The sequence below is a fragment of the Calidris pugnax genome, unplaced genomic scaffold, assembly GCF_001431845.1.
Source record: "Calidris pugnax isolate Ruff unplaced genomic scaffold, ASM143184v1 scaffold102, whole genome shotgun sequence".
NCBI lineage: Eukaryota > Metazoa > Chordata > Aves > Charadriiformes > Scolopacidae > Calidris > Calidris pugnax.
In genome coordinates, this window is record NW_015090846.1 from 1,094,127 (window position 1) to 1,111,260 (window position 17,134).

The 17,134-nt window shown below is 44.0% G+C and overlaps 1 protein-coding gene across 1 annotated transcript in view; it reads left to right on the forward strand.

Moving 5' to 3' along the window:
* Positions 1-17,134, forward strand: part of ABL1 (ABL proto-oncogene 1, non-receptor tyrosine kinase) — a 118,352-nt gene that overhangs the window by 12,889 nt on the left and 88,329 nt on the right. The gene's annotated exons all lie outside the window — the stretch shown is intronic.

Consider the following 17,134-nt stretch of genomic DNA (forward strand, 5'->3'; position numbering starts at 1 on the left):
TCTAACGTTCCCAAATTAGGAAGCGGTGGGCTTCAGCTGCACTTCAGAACCTGATGATCTGGAGCCCCTGGTATGAGACACATTTCGTGGCCACCAGATAGGCTTGAATCACCCGGTGTTGAGGGTGGCTCATCACCCCGCTCTTGGTGAGTCACGGCAGCGCTAGCGGGACGCTGTCTGCCAGCTGATAAAGGGTGGATGTTGTGGCTGAAATGGGGAGATCGCTGGTGATACCACATGCAGATACCGTATGGGATCTGAAGGGCTTGGTTAGGCTGAAGTATTTCAGCTGTTCTACCTTTAAATTAGTTTAAATAGCTCCGTGGATGTCACCGTTTTTAAATGCCAGAATTAGAAGGACGGCAGCTCTTCTGTGGTTATGAGGCTTTCATCCGCTGAAGTTGTATTGCAGAAAGTTGATGTGCTGCTTGTGAAATGCTCCCCTAAGGCAAATCAAGCCCTTTGGGGAGAGGGACTGAGGGCTGGAGCGAATCAGACAGGCATTTTACGTTTCAATTATTAATGTCGTACTTTTTATGATTCTCAAATTGGAATTGCTAGCAGCTGAATTTTAAAAATGTACTAGTTCTAAAATTTTTAGAAGTAAAACTAACCCCGTGCTAGGAAAGGTGCTCTCTTCTACCTTGGCGACCTCTTTCCTACAGTCTTACACAATCGTGCTTGGATCCGAGTTCTTTTTATCCTCACTTTGCTGTGTGGATACTCTGGTTGCACCCGTAGCAGCTGCTGTGGAGGTACCCAGTTGTGCAGCCTGCATCCCATCTCAGGGATGGGTCCCTGAGAGCTTTGCAGCCTCCTCTGGAGAAGAAGGTCTTACTTAAGGGGAGATGCATTGAACAGGTAGTTTTAGGGTGCATTCCTGACTTAAGAAGTCAGAAATTTAAAATGGATATAAATATGCAGTACAATTACAAATTATCATCGCAATGATGCTGAATACCAAGCTGAACAAATGGGTTTCTTTAGACTACAACAAATTGGAAGAGAGTACATTGGGCACTTTCCCTTGCTCCTCTCTCTATCAAAAAAGTGTTTTTAAAAAAAAAGTAATAAATCTTTGACAGCACTTTGCCTCAAGTATTACATTCAGAGAAGGGGTGGGGAGAAGGAGCTCTGTGGGCAACCTTTTGCTAAGAGGTTCTGTCGATGCCCCTAAATCCTGATACTGTTGCTGTGGTCCCCCCTGTTTTGTGAAGTTGTGTGAACGCCTGGTAGGAGAGCTCTGGTGCTGGCTGCTGCCTGTATTCACCCCCTTGCACCACATGTTCTCTCTTGAGTACAAATCACCCGTCCTGCCTGCCTGGTCGGAGCCACGGGCTCTGGTGGTGGCTGCTGCCTGTATTCACCCCCTTGCACCACCTGGTAGGAGAGCTCTGGTGCTGGCTGCTGCCTGTATTCACCCCCTTGCACCACACAACCTCTCTTGAGTACAAATCACCCGTCCTGCCTCTCCATGTGGGATGCTAACGCGTCAATCCGAGCATCCTGGGTCTGCTGCTGCGGTGAGAGAATTGCTTTTAGCCTGGGACTGTAGCTGGATGGTTTGATGAAAGGTCTGGCTGGAGGTGCTGACCTCGCTGGGGGCTGCCCCGGGGGTGTTTTAGGAGATGCACAAGTAAAAGCAGATAAGGCGGACGTGGGGAGGAGGACGACGGACGGAAATGTGCACGGCTTCTCCGGGGCTCTGCTGCTGCTTCCTGCTGCGGGGGTGGTTGTGAGCCAGCCTGGATGACAGAGCTCCTGTTATTTTGAAACGTAGCGTACCACAGATAAACCGCAACAAGGACCTTCGGTCCTACTTTCCCTTATCCCACCTACGCTTCTCCTCCCACATCTGGCTCTTGCGCGCAGTAGAAACGAAAACTCCTGCTACCAAACCAAATAAAACCCAAGAAAAAAGCATCTTTTTCTTTGTGCCTGGCATCAGCTAGTGTTATGTTTGAAAAAATAACTGAGATTTTTATGATTTTTTTTTTTTCCCAATCATTTCCCCTCAATGCGAGGATTGTCCTTGGATAAACAAAATGTATATTTTCACGCTGGGTAATTGAGGTTTGTGTAGGTAGTGATTCCAGGGATGCGCCAGCTGGATGAAATGAAATGCTAGATTCTGCCTTGTAGCAGGGAAGAGCAGTGCACATCACTGGTGGTTAACAAGTACCTGCTTGGTTTGTTCATAAGTCAAAAAAAACAGATCCTTTGTCTTTGTGTTCTTTATCATCATAAAGCTGCAACTTTTTGCTCTTTAAGCCCATGTAAATCGGTAATAGGACTTCTTCATAGGAGTGTTAGAGGGTTAAGAAGAGGGTGGAAGTGCCTGAAGGTACTTGGGGATGGGATAATTTGTGTTTGCTGGTTTAAATTAGAAGGACTGCCTTCTGTAAAGGTAATAGTGCTGATCAGAGTGCTATGCACATTCATGTTGCTTTGATTTTTCATTGGGCTGTGGGAAGATTAAACTCTCATTGTATAATGTTCTCCGATGGATGCCTGTCCAATAGTCACCTGTCCTTCCCAGATTTGTGTGGTATGTCTCCTGACACTTGGCTTCTGCTGCTCACCTTTTGTCTTCCAGTGTCCTAACGCTGATTTTTATTTGGTTTTGTTTTGTTTTTTTTTTTTTCGTTTTTGTTTTTTTATCTGTACCAAATTACTGCTTTTTCTCTTGGAGAAGCAACTGTCCATCTTCAAATTGGATGCCCTCGCAGGTTGGCTGATTGCTTTGTGTTCTGTCAGACTATGAAAATCCTGCTGTTGAGCTGAAGGAACTGAAATCCTTGTTTAGAAAAGAAAATCATAATTTCTTACTGCCTGCTAGAAAAGCTGTTGGCCTGCGCTTGCAGGTGACCTGCCAAGGATTTAAGAAAGAAAAATTGGATTTTATCCTCTTTTTGTCTGGTTTTAAGATGGTGAAAGCTGGCATGAAAAATGGTGGTTTTCTGAGAGGGGCTTTGTCTGCCCTAAGCAGCAAAAAAGAGCAAACCTAATCTTGTTTTTCTTCTTGGGTCAACTTTTAAGCTCTTGGATATATTAGCTTGCTATTGAAAATAGTATTTCTTGCTTTCTGCCCCTTTATGTAAAGGGAAATAGATGCCTTGCCCACTCAATTTTCTATTTTGACATCTTCTTTCTATAGTTGTGCGTAGTCATTCCTTCCTGCTGCACTTGGGGAAGATGGTGCTCAGAGGCTGGTGGTGTCCTCTGTGGGGCAGCTGTGCTTGAAACGCCGGTGGCACTTGGGTAAGGTGATGTGCAGATGTCCCTGCTCTGCTCTGCCACCGCAGCCTGGATCTCCTGAGCTGTTCCTCTGAGCACAAGAGTGTTGCAGTCTCAGATTGCTGCTTCTGTAATTAAACTTCATATAACTCATGAATAGTCTGATTTTAGTCGATGCTTTGGCAGTCCCTAACGTGCAAAATATCACCTCTGACTGCTTAGTGGAAACAAAAAATCAGACCTGTTCTTGGGAAACTTGTTTTTCAACTTTCTTGATGGGATTCATCAAAGCTTTTACCCAAACTCATCTGTATGAGTGGATCATACTGTCTGAGTGAAGCCTGAAGTATTGTGTGGACAGAAGACTGTTGTGCGTTATAATAAAAAGCTTTGTTTTGAAAACCTGTATTTTTCTCTTAGATTGCGATTACACGGACTGGGTCTTTGATTTCCACTTTGTTTTTGCCGGTTGCTGAGCTCTGACCCGGGGCTTGTGGTGAGGCTGGAGGTGTGATTGCGGTGCTTTGGTGCAGGACAGGGACTCACAGCTTCCCAGACAGTCACTTTCCTTCTTGTCCAGCCTGCTGATTTTTATTTATTTTAACAAACAATAGCAGAAATTGAAGAAACAACACATAGGTCCACCTCTCGGTAATTTCCCTTCTTCCATCAGCCCTGACCAAAACAGTGATGGGAAAGAAAAAAACATAATTGTAGCAAAATGTTATGCATCTCCTTCCTACCATAAACCCTGTACTTTAGGAAAGATTGTCTTGCTGGACTCAACAGTCCAGAAACATTGTCCTTCCATTTTTTCCACCTTGTCCCTTTCCTGCAAATAATATTTTCATAAGATGCTGTTTGAATTAATGCCTTTCTTTTTTTTTTCATATATATATATATGAATGGTTGTCTTTCTAGTGTCGTAAAAGAATCCTTCCAGCTGAGATTGAGTTCCTCACTCAGCATCCCTCTTCAAAGGAGTCATCTGAAGGATTACAGAAAGCTGAAAGCCGGGATGAGGCCATCTTGCTTTTGCAATCCTTCGGGCTTTGAGATTTTGGTTCATAGCACTTGGTATTTTATTTTATTTTTTTTACCTCATGTCTAGGGACATTTTATCATCCTCCTCTTTCCTGTTCCAAGCAATTACCATTTATTTTATCTTCAAGCAGCAGCCTGTGGCAATAAATTTTAGGAAATTCCTTCCCGCCCTTTATTAAGCCCTACATAATAGCTTCCGCTACTCACTCATACGTTCATTAAGAAGAATTAAATGAGTGCTGGCGGCCATTAGCAGAGCATTTAATAACCTCTCCAAGGGAAGGTGCAGCAGATTGGAATAAATGAACAGGAGCAAAAACAAATGAAATAACTTCATAGAATATGCTCAACTAATTTGTTCTTAAAAACATTCCTTATTTACATGAATGCAGCACTTTGAAAGGTGCTGGTTTGAGACCCCCGGCAGAAGAGGTCCCAATTCAGAGCATCCGCAGGCAGAGACAGTGAGTGCTTGGCTCTGGTACCCAGTGGAAGGGCTGTGGGCTTTTTAGGGAAAGAAAGGCCATTTTAGGTTTCCTGCCCGCTTCCCCAGCTGCTGATGCCATCAGCAAGGCTGCTGGCCAGGCATCTGGGTTGGAGGAACTGGGCCATAACTAATAGCTTGTCTCCTCTGGTACCAGCCTCACCACAGTCTTCAGATGGTAGTGATGGGTGATCCCTGCCAGGCTGGGTTACTGAGACCTGTTACCAGTACTCAAATCACACCCCTCCGTTGGTTCTTAAATTCTGTTCTAAAGAAGATTCCCTGTCAGCCCATATCTGCTGTGTGAGGGATCAGAGCCTGAATACCCCTGAACGGCTTGTCTGAAATAAAGATAATTTAGCAGGTATCATGGCAAGCAATTTGCTTAGGAGATCTCAACTGGCAAAGCACCAGGACTACTGACAGACCCGGGGTGGCTGGAGAGCGTTGCCACGAGCTGTAGTCCCTTCTGCTATTGACACTATTTTAATGTCCATGATCTGATCCGTGGTCTGATCTGTGCAGGTGAAAGTCAGTTCCTGGGACCAATGTGGATTAAAGTGATTTTTTACAGTTTGTGAGGCTGCTTCACTGGGCAAGCGTTTCCTCTTGTCTTGGTGGAAAATAAACAGAGCTTTAAGGTGATAACTGGCTACTGTTCCACGGGTCTGCCCCTGGGTGGGAATGGTGATCGCTATTGTGATCATGGAAATCGTGTTTTATACCGGTGTCAATCACTGCACAGGACTCCCAGTGTCACAGTCAGTATGTCCCAGCCCGGCTCAGTCACCTTTAGTGCTCGAGGATCCAATACTGCCAGGTGTTCGCACACTGCAAAGCTTCAGTCTGACTTTTACTTGAAAAATAGAAAAAATATAGTAAATAAAAAATGCGGAGACGTTACAGTAGTAGTTTTCATGGGTAGTGCTTCATAACGGAAACGCTGACAGCCTGATTTCCTTTCACTGTTGCCTGTTTTAGAGGTAAAAGCATTGTGATTCAAATGTAATTTGGGTATTGTGGGTGACAGATCTCTGTTGAGATTTTGTGGGTTTTTGGTTTTTTTTAGCTGTAGTCATTTCTGAGCTCGTTTGAGGAGCTCAATGAGTTGAAAACAATGACACAGTAATTGCTGTTGCTGAACCAAAGATGCGGTTTAGGACTTTTACCTGGATTACTGCATTTGATTGATATTTTAATTTGGTTTTTTGGCAGATGAAAGATAATGAGAATTGGTCTGCAGTTGGAAATACTTGCACTGGAGAATTCATAGGGTTTTTTTTAATTATTTTTTCCTTCCTTCGTAATGCATGTGCAAGTTTCCTGTTTTAAATTCTTCATTATATTTTAAGTATATGGATGGAGTGAATCTGCACAAACCATTTCAATACACGATATGCTGCTAATACACTCAGAATATCTTATTCTAGTCTCTGTGCCAGATACTAGCTTTCAGACACGGTGTAGATAATGTTGGAGGAGATGGGATGGACATTTGTTTTTAATGTACAAATGTATATATGACCTGGCGATTTGCGTTGCTTTTTAAACAGCCTGATCACCTTTCATGTAAAGGAAGAAGTAACTGGGAGAGGGGAAGATTTTGATGGAGGAGGTTGGTTTTGGATCTCTGTTGTGCTGTGATACAGGACAGCAAAGTGTTACTTCGAGCAGAACTGAGCCCGCAGCTCAGCGGAGGAGCAGGCTGAAACCCTGGTGATGAGCTAATGTATTCTTAGGCGGTCACTCCCCTGCTAATAAATGGCAGCATTGGTAATTCTTGCTGTTTTCTTGCAAGTTTTCAGTATTTCACAGTTGAGTTCTGGCTTCTGAATGGAGGCAGTAAAAAATGAGAGATTAAAAGCAATCAAGGAGCAGCCCAACCTCCATCTCCAGTTTTCCTTTTCCCCCCACCGCTTCCCCTGTGGTGTGAGTTGGTGGCACTGGAGCAGACCTTTCTCCATTTTAATTATGCTGGAAGCTTTTATCCTTCGGATTTGAGAAACTTAGTTAAAGGCACAATGCAAATTGCGAATGGTTGCCCCGATGCTAATAAAAGCTAAAAAATGTAATAATATCTTTATCGGTTTGAAACAATTCCCGGGTCCTTTCCTCCTCTCCAGTAATAGGAGCCATTCAGGGCTCTGACATTTGATCGGGAGCTCCGGCAGCCGCGGAGGCGAGCGGCAGCTTGCTAATGGATTTCTGATTGTTCTCCTGGTCCATTCTCCTCCTGATGAATGGTGCGGAGTCGCTCGGCTCTGGCAGTCTGGGGAACTGATAAAAACACTTCGCCATCATGTCATTACGTTTCTCTGGGAAAGGAGAAGAGCAGATTTCCTCTGCCGTCTCGATGGCTTGCTATCCTGCTCAATTAGAGAGAGAGAGAGTGTGAGAGAGAGGAGCAGCCTCCCTATTTGAAGCTGAAATTAGTTTTACGGCTTATATTAGGTCTTTCCTGGGCGGCTGGGAGAATCACGTACTCTGGGGGTGCTTGAGCAGGCTTTCCTGCCGCTGTTTCCATTTGTGAGTGCCTTAAAGCACTGATTTTACACAGCCGAGTGATGTAGGGCTTTTTGTGGGGAGGTGTGTGTTGTGGGGTGTGTTTCTCTGCCTCCTGGACAAAACACCTTTTGATGCCAGACCTTTACATTTCAGGCGACTGTAGCCACATCTGCCTGGGGTCCACACACAGAGTGCCCCTGCAGAACTGCCTTCAATAGGGCCATTATACAGGGAGCTCTTAAATGTGCTGCGACTGTTGGTTTAATAACTCGGGTTATATGGGTTTGAGATGCCCATTCTAGGACTTCTGGATGCTAATAGGAAAAGTCAGGATGGTCTTTTTATTTCGGTTGTTATGGGATAACAAGCATCTTGAGAAGAGCCTTAATCTTAGGAATGATTCAGTAAAATATTTTTATCAATTTAAAATCAGCATTTGCAGCCCCTTTACCATCCCTAATAACTTGAACCAGCTCATTCCTTTCCCTTGAAGGATTGATTCCCTTCCCACTACTCCCAGTGAGCTGTGAAAGTGAATTTCAGGCTTTGTAATTAAGATATCTCGACTTATTTCTGATTTGTCAACATGACTAACGGAAGGGGTTATGCATTAACGTCTCCTTTCGCTGCTACGCTCTCGGGCACGGAGGCGTTTTGGGGGCTCTGTGGGTGTAAATCAGCTGTGTGTCAGCCCGTGGACTCCATCGCTGGAGTGATGGCAGAGCTCAGCTCAGTGAGATCCCCTCCAGGCTGTGCACCCGCCTTTTTTGTTTTCTGTAAAAACTCCAGGCTAATTTAGGCATGGGGTTTGAGCTTGGTGAAGATCGCTGGTGATAAACTGTGGTGCAACAGACCTACATAATAAACATTAATAATGCCTTGCAATGTGTTTTATTCCCAGGCATCTAAGAAATACCCGCTGAGTGATTTATCTCGTATTTCAGTAGATAGATCTTCTTCTTCCCCTCCCAGTTTTAGAAAAAAATAACTAATGAATTGTTGGCTTAGTGTTGTTTTGTGGCTTAAAAGTTCAGGCCGTGCATTTCTTTCCATCACAATCTCATTATATTCCGCAGTTACCTCTGTTGGCCTGGTTCAGATAAACAGTATTAACTTGTATTAAACCCCAAAGCCCGTACGCAGGGACTGTGCTGTCTTTCCCTTGCTTGGAGAAGTTGTACCAAGGTGAAATCCTTCCCGTGCAGGCGGCTGCCTCTAGGGAGAGCTGATGGACAATACAGGAACACCCCGTGCTCGGTGGGTTTCCAGAAGCAATTATTTATTGGACTCCTCTCCTTGTGAGGAGAGCATCGTTTGCTCAGCACATGCTGTCTTTTGGTAGGATTTTGCAATGATCCTCCTGTAGTTGTAAGAAGCTTTTAAGCAAGATCTTCCTGCTTCTCTAGAAAGGAGAAGGCCAGTTTATCTTCCTCTCTTGCTGGTACTCACTTGTTTTGACTAGTATTCTTGCCGTTCCCATTTTTCCTATGTTCATGATCTTCCTGCCTCTTTGTTTAATTTCTAGTCACTTCAGAAATCGCAAGCCAGCCTGATTTCCTGCAAACCTAGTGTGTCTCATGGATCAGTTTCAAAGTCATCGAATCTGGACCTCCTGAGCGCTGGTCACCAGAGGGCTAATGTTCAGGACGTAATATCCGAGGGTGTCACGTTGCCCAGTCCCGTCCCTGCTGAGACAGGCAGCTGGAGTTCTCCTCTCAGCTCTTTTGTTTGACTCCTCCATAAAAGCAAGTTGATTATTTTAACTTGTAATAGTTATACCCCTGTCCTGTGGACAGGCTAATACCAGATAGCTCTACAGGCTCCCATTATCTCTTCATTCATAGTGCAGAAAATGTGAAAAAACGAGCTTCTTTTTCCTGTGGATCCATAACACTTTGGTTTAATCACTGGTTTGGGGCCTTGTTTGCTGTTTGAACTACAGACGTTTGGGTTTTTGCATTTTTGAAAGGATGCCAGCAAAACGACATATTCAAATGTTTCCAAACTTTCCCGGTTACGTAGAAAATAATCACTGTGCCAGAACCACCAGGAATCTTTCTTATCATACATAGAATACATCAAACATGGGTGGTTTTTTTTGTTTTTTTTTTTCTTCTTTGATTACAGTCTTGCTGAAAGGCAGTGTTTAGGCAAACATTCCTCTTTGTGTTCCCTGGGATGGGTTGTCAGTTTGTTAGACTTCCAGCAGTCCTGTTTATTCACGTGTGCCTATGGAAGAGTTGGGACGCAGCAGGTCGTTTTCTGCCTTTGTTGGCTGCTAAGCAATTAGAAAATAATTTATGGCTTTGTTTCTGCTTTCGAATCCCTTAAGAAAATGATGGCATATTCTTAACAAAAGAACTACGGCGCCGAGACTTCTGCATCAGAGAGAAGCTGTTCCTCATCTGTGTTAGCACAGCACTGGGGCACTTGGCTGCTGATTGGGCCCTTTGGCTGTTACTTAAAATTAAATGAATAATGAATTTTCCCATTCAACCAGAACCGGGTAAGTGGTAGAAGTGATGTACGTGCTAGATCCCTGCCTGGAAGCAGCAATGTGACTGAAAAATCGAATGCAGTTCGGGCACTGAAAAATCGAATGCAGTGTTGGGCACGAGTACGTGTGAGTACGTGACATTATTAGTACTTCAGGGCCCGTCTGCCCCCCTCTAGCAGGTAGTTGCTGCGTGTAACAAGCAATTGAAGTTCTATCCTAACCTAGTAAGACATTTGTTTTGCGGGTATGGAATTAGTGCCTAGGTTTATTGATTATCCATAGCACGGTCTTCAGCTCTTTAACCTGTTGAAGGTTAATTAAAAAAAGGAATGGCCAACATAGCGACCTTGTTGTTAATCTGAGTATGACTGGGCAGAAGTAAGAAGTGCTTTGTGTGCTGAAATTGGTTTATAAGCCTTTTTGAGATTGCCTTCCCTCCGCCCCCTGCTCTATGCCTGGCATTTTTTTCCCAGCTTGACATAAATATTTGGCTAAGGCTAAAGGGATGAACAGAATTACATACTATCAGCAGAATTAGAGGGGGGGAAAAAAACTTCTTCTGCCAATCACGTCATGCGCTGGGTAGAGCAAAGACTTGACTTAATGCATCTTATTGTACTTGGCATATGCTAAGCAGGATGAAGATGCAGTGGGTGCAGGTCATCGCCCACTGCTGGTTTCCCAGGCTTTGGGAGAGCCCTCCATCCAGGAGTTTCAGCGAGCTGCGGGCTGGAACGAGCGGCATGTGTTGGTACCCGCTCCGCAATGTGACCTCTGCTGCATTCCCCAGGCTCATTCCTGGCATAACTTGGCCTCTCCATCCCCACCCCCTGTCCTGGCTGGTTCATGGTCAGGCTGGAGAACCATGGTAACCCCAGCAGCATGAGTGCTTCATGGTAGAGCCAGAACTGAGGGACACTTAACTGTTTGCTTCAAGGCTGGAGACCGGCTCCAGGTCTGAGCCCACCAAGGCACAACAGAGATGCTGTGACAGGAGGGGCTGGCACCTAGAAAAGGCTCTCGTCCTGTCACTTGTGTGTACCAGCTGTGCTAAACCCGACAGCCAACATTGCTGTCCCAGTGACATATAGCTCATGGAGCAGGAGAGGTGAAGAACGACCTGGAAACGGCCTGGCTGAAGCAATGACTGACATTAAATTTTATTTATGTGGACGAAAATAGCTAACTGTACATTTGTTGGCTTGCCAAGCTTTAGACCTGTGCAACCTCACCACGGGAAGATGCTTGTCCTTGTTAAGGGTAGGGTAACCTCCTCTGAAGTAATTTAAACAGAAAAAAAGGAAATCCATAGTGCTGGAGTAAGTGTCAGATAATGGGTTGTCTTTACATGTGACCTTTGGATTATAGCAAAATGTCTAAGGGGAAGGACCTTTTGCCTTGGGTTTTCTTTTAGGGTGTGCTCATCAGCCTGAGAACAGCTGCTGGTATGAGACATAATTAAGTTTTAATTGGAGATGTCCATTAGGAAGATAGAATGGGTAACACTGGGAGAAAATAGAGAGAACAAACTGTGAAGGTTTAAAAGAAGAAGAAAGTTTAAAGAAGAATAAACTGAGAAATGGAAGCTGGTGCAGTGGAAGAGCCAAAGGGCATTAGAAGAGCTGAGCTGGCTGATCAGATCTCTGAAGTACAATTGCCTGAATTATTCTGGGATAGAAGAGAAGAGGAGCTGAGGAACATCAGGGCATGAATTTGAAGAGCTTGGAAGTGAAAAGGAGTGGTTTTTGGATGACAGAAGTGTAAATGGAGAAGGGCAGGAGGCCTGTTGGGGTGAAGTGACAAGTGGGAAAGTGGTTTGCTGGAGGGCCCTGCCGTGCTGGGAGGATGGATGGTAATGCTCGTGCCCCCATGAATGAGAGTGGGTGGTGAATTACTAGCAAAAAATGCCTTTTCTCCAAAATATCGTTGTTAATCTCTCTTAGTGTCAGTGCCGTGTTTAAATAGAAGTTTACAGCCCTTGCTTTTGTCATGTCAGAGTTTCAAGAGGTTTTGTTTATGTCAAGCGCATTTGCAGTGGCACAAGGGAGGTAAATTGCTCTTCAAGTCGTTCATGTCCCTGGTGCTGCTCTGGGCAAACAAAGCCAAACCCCACAAATCAAAACCCCCACAACCAATCAAAAAAAAATACACTCCTGGGCCCTGCTTAGCAGACCAGTTTGTCCCGGTGGAACTGTAGGAATGGGAAAACCTGCGTGAACTCTCCTTTATCTTCCTTGTAGCTCTGCAGAAACCGAGGCATTGAGAAGTGTGATGGCTTGTCCTTGGCCGTGCAGATAGTCCAGGCTGGGACAAATTGAAGTCTGGTGGCCCTTGCAGATTGCCTAGGATGTTTTGCCCTATAAATTCTAGCCAAAATGAAAATAGTTCCCTTAAACAAAATATTTAGGCAGACTCTATTTAAACATCCCCTGGAGTTTCCTTTTTCTTAAATTGCATGACAAAATACGTTTGCAAATTCTGCTGTTGAAAGTGGAAAACTTAACGTTAGCAGTTTCCATTGAATTTTCTAATTGTGAGCATGTGCATTTGGTGCCTTCAGATTTTCATCGTGCCCTTTAGTAGAGTTGCTTCAAACTCTTTATGGAGGGAAATGCCTCTTCCCGGGGATGGGATCATTTGTGTTTGCTGGTTTAAATTAGAAGGACTGCCTTCTGTAAAGGTAATAGTGCTGATCAGAGTGCTATGCACATTCATGTTGCTTTGATTTTTCATTGGGCTGTGGGAAGATTAAACTCTCCTTGTATAATGTTCTCCAATGGATGCCTGTCCGATACTCACCTGTCCTTCCCAGATTTGTGTAGTATGTCCCCTGACACGTCACACTCGGCTTCTGCTGCTCACCTTTTGTCTTCCAGTGTCCTAACGCTGATTTTTATTTGGTTTTGTTTTGATTTTTTTTCTTTCGTTTTTGTTTTTTTATCTGTACCAAATTACTGCTTTTTCTCTTGGAGAAGCAACTGTCCATCTTCAAATTGGATGCCCTCGCAGGTTGGCTGATTGCTTTGTGTTCTGTCAGACTATGAAAATCCTGCTGTTGAGCTGAAGGAACTGAAATCCTTGTTTAGAAAAGAAAATCATAATTTCTTACTGCCTGCTAGAAAAGCTGTTGGCCTGCGCTTGCAGGTGACCTGCCAAGGATTTAAGAAAGAAAAATTGGATTTTATCCTCTTTTTGTCTGGTTTTAAGATGGTGAAAGCTGGCATGAAAAATGGTGGTTTTCTGAGAGGGGCTTTGTCTGCCCTAAGCAGCAAAAAAGAGCAAACCTAATCTTGTTTTTCTTCTTGGGTCAACTTTTAAGCTCTTGGATATATTAGCTTGCTATTGAAAATAGTATTTCTTGCTTTCTGCCCCTTTATGTAAAGGGAAATAGATGCCTTGCCCACTCAATTTTCTATTTTGACATCTTCTTTCTATAGTTGTGCGTAGTCATTCCTTCCTGCTGCACTTGGGGAAGATGGTGCTCAGAGGCTGGTGGTGTCCTCTGTGGGGCAGCTGTGCTTGAAACGCCGGTGGCACTTGGGTAAGGTGATGTGCAGATGTCCCTGCTCTGCTCTGCCACCGCAGCCTGGATCTCCTGAGCTGTTCCTCTGAGCACAAGAGTGTTGCAGTCTCAGATTGCTGCTTCTGTAATTAAACTTCATATAACTCATGAATAGTCTGATTTTAGTCGATGCTTTGGCAGTCCCTAACGTGCAAAATATCACCTCTGACTGCTTAGTGGAAACAAAAAATCAGACCTGTTCTTGGGAAACTTGTTTTTCAACTTTCTTGATGGGATTCATCAAAGCTTTTACCCAAACTCATCTGTATGAGTGGATCATACTGTCTGAGTGAAGCCTGAAGTATTGTGTGGACAGAAGACTGTTGTGCGTTATAATAAAAAGCTTTGTTTTGAAAACCTGTATTTTTCTCTTAGATTGCGATTACACGGACTGGGTCTTTGATTTCCACTTTGTTTTTGCCGGTTGCTGAGCTCTGACCCGGGGCTTGTGGTGAGGCTGGAGGTGTGATTGCGATGCTTTGGTGCAGGACAGGGACTCACAGCTTCCCAGACAGTCACTTTCCTTCTTGTCCAGCCTGCTGATTTTTATTTATTTTAACAAACAATAGCAGAAATTGAAGAAACAACACATAGGTCCACCTCTCGGTAATTTCCCTTCTTCCATCAGCCCTGACCAAAACAGTGATGGGAAAGAAAAAAACATAATTGTAGCAAAATGTTATGCATCTCCTTCATACCATAAACCCTGTACTTTAGGAAAGATTGTCTTGCTGGACTCAACAGTCCAGAAACATTGTCCTTCCATTTTTTCCACCTTGTCCCTTTCCTGCAAATAATATTTTCATAAGATGCTGTTTGAATTAATGCCTTTCTTTTTTTTTTCATATATATATATATGAATGGTTGTCTTTCTAGTGTCGTAAAAGAATCCTTCCAGCTGAGATTGAGTTCCTCACTCAGCATCCCTCTTCAAAGGAGTCATCTGAAGGATTACAGAAAGCTGAAAGCCGGGATGAGGCCATCTTGCTTTTGCAATCCTTCGGGCTTTGAGATTTTGGTTCATAGCACTTGGTATTTTATTTTATTTTTTTTACCTCATGTCTAGGGACATTTTATCATCCTCCTCTTTCCTGTTCCAAGCAATTACCATTTATTTTATCTTCAAGCAGCAGCCTGTGGCAATAAATTTTAGGAAATTCCTTCCCGCCCTTTATTAAGCCCTACATAATAGCTTCCGCTACTCACTCATACGTTCATTAAGAAGAATTAAATGAGTGCTGGCGGCCATTAGCAGAGCATTTAATAACCTCTCCAAGGGAAGGTGCAGCAGATTGGAATAAATGAACAGGAGCAAAAACAAATGAAATAACTTCATAGAATATGCTCAACTAATTTGTTCTTAAAAACATTCCTTATTTACATGAATGCAGCACTTTGAAAGGTGCTGGTTTGAGACCCCCGGCAGAAGAGGTCCCAATTCAGAGCATCCGCAGGCAGAGACAGTGAGTGCTTGGCTCTGGTACCCAGTGGAAGGGCTGTGGGCTTTTTAGGGAAAGAAAGGACATTTTAGGTTTCCTGCCTGCTTCCCCAGCTGCTGATGCCATCAGCAAGGATGCTGGCCAGGCTTATGGGTTGCAGTGAGGACATCTGGGTTGGAGGAACTGGGCCATAACTAATAGCTTGTCTCCTCTGGTACCAGCCTCACCACAGTCTTCAGATGGTAGTGATGGGTGATCCCTGCCAGGCTGGGTTACTGAGACCCGTTACCAGTACTCAAATCACACCCCTCTGTTGGTTCTTAAATTCTGTTCTAAAGAAGATTCCCTGTCAGCCCATATCTGCTGTGTGAGGGATCAGAGCCTGAATAGCCCTGAACGGCTTGTCTGAAATAAAGATAATTTAGCAGGTATCATGGCAAGCAATTTGCTTAGGAGATCTCAACTGGCAAAGCACCAGGACTACTGACAGACCCGGGGTGGCTGGAGAGCGTTGCCACGAGCTGTAGTCCCTTCTGCTATTGACACTATTTTAATGTCCATGATCTGATCCGTGGTCTGATCTGTGCAGGTGAAAGTCAGTTCCTGGGACCAATGTGGATTAAAGTGATTTTTTACAGTTTGTGAGGCTGCTTCACTGGGCAAGCGTTTCCTCTTGTCTTGGTGGAAAATAAACAGAGCTTTAAGGTGATAACTGGCTACTGTTCCACGGGTCTGCCCCTGGGTGGGAATGGTGATCGCTATTGTGATCATGGAAATCGTGTTTTATACCGCTGGGACCCATGTGGATTAAAGTCGTGAGGCTGCTTCACTGGGCATGCGTTTCCTCTTGTCTTGGGGGAAAATAAACAGAGCTTTAAGGTGATAACTGGCTACTGTTCCACGGGTCTGCCCCTGGGTGGGAATGGTGATCGCTATTGTGATCATGGAAATCGTGTTTTATACCGGTGTCAATCACTGCACAGGACTCCCAGTGTCACAGTCAGTGTGTCCCAGCCCGGCTCAGTCACCTTTAGTGCTCAAGGATCCAGTACTGCCAGGTGTTCGCACACTGCAAAGCTTCAGTCTGACTTTTACTTGAAAAATAGAAAAAATATAGTAAATAAAAAATGCGGAGACGTTACAGTAGTAGTTTTCATGGGTAGTGCTTCATAACGGAAACGCTGACAGCCTGATTTCCTTTCACTGTTGCCTGTTTTAGAGGTAAAAGCATTGTGATTCAAATGTAATTTGGGTATTGTGGGTGACAGATCTCTGTTGAGATTTTGTGGGTTTTTGGTTTTTTTTAGCTGTAGTCATTTCTGAGCTCGTTTGAGGAGCTCAATGAGTTGAAAACAATGACACAGTAATTGCTGTTGCTGAACCAAAGATGCGGTTTAGGACTTTTACCTGGATTACTGCATTTGATTGATATTTTAATTTGGTTTTTTGGCAGATGAAAGATAATGAGAATTGGTCTGCAGTTGGAAATACTTGCACTGGAGAATTCATAGGGTTTTTTTTAATTATTTTTTCCTTCCTTCGTAATGCATGTGCAAGTTTCCTGTTTTAAATTCTTCATTATATTTTAAGTATATGGATGGAGTGAATCTGCACAAACCATTTCAATACACGATATGCTGCTAATACACTCAGAATATCTTATTCTAGTCTCTGTGCCAGATACTAGCTTTCAGACACGGTGTAGATAATGTTGGAGGAGATGGTATGGACATTTGTTTTTAATGTACAAATGTATATATGACCTGGCGATTTGCGTTGCTTTTTAAACAGCCTGATCACCTTTCATGTAAAGGAAGAAGTAACTGGGAGAGGGGAAGATTTTGATGGAGGAGGTTGGTTTTGGATCTCTGTTGTGCTGTGATACAGGACAGCAAAGTGTTACTTCGAGCAGAACTGAGCCCGCAGCTCAGCGGAGGAGCAGGCTGAAACCCTGGTGATGAGCTAATGTATTCTTAGGCGGTCACTCCCCTGCTAATAAATGGCAGCATTGGTAATTCTTGCTGTTTTCTTGCAAGTTTTCAGTATTTCACAGTTGAGTTCTGGCTTCTGAATGGAGGCAGTAAAAAATGAGAGATTAAAAGCAATCAAGGAGCAGCCCAACCTCCATCTCCAGTTTTCCTTTTCCCCCCACCGCTTCCCCTGTGGTGTGAGTTGGTGGCACTGGAGCAGACCTTTCTCCATTTTAATTATGCTGGAAGCTTTTATCCTTCGGATTTGAGAAACTTAGTTAAAGGCACAATGCAAATTGCGAATGGTTGCCCCGATGCTAATAAAAGCTAAAAAATGTAATAATATCTTTATCGGTTTGAAACAATTCCCGGGTCCTTTCCTCCTCTCCAGTAATA